This window comes from Penaeus monodon, chromosome 23 (genome assembly GCF_015228065.2).
Source record: "Penaeus monodon isolate SGIC_2016 chromosome 23, NSTDA_Pmon_1, whole genome shotgun sequence".
Taxonomy (NCBI): domain Eukaryota; kingdom Metazoa; phylum Arthropoda; class Malacostraca; order Decapoda; family Penaeidae; genus Penaeus; species Penaeus monodon.
In genome coordinates, this window is record NC_051408.1 from 3513166 (window position 1) to 3513495 (window position 330).

The window sequence follows — 330 nt, forward strand, 5'->3', positions numbered from 1 at the left end:
GACTAATTGAACGAGTTGCACAAACAAGCAAAAAGTCCAAATCAAATATGCATACACTTCAAATATTATGCCGTCACTCATGTAGCGACTTCATATAAATTCAAAGGTATGATTAACCTCAATATCACAATAGGAACGGCCTACAGTTCATCAAATTAATTAACCGGTGGATGTAAATTATGCAGGTAGCTTTTCACTCTCCACCTACCCTGATTAAATGTTAGGTATTGTGCCTGGATGGAGAACGATATAATTAGACTGAAAATGCATTGACTAAAAATATAATAACACTCTGTTTTGAATGGTAAACGCTTCGGAACATGTAAGTGA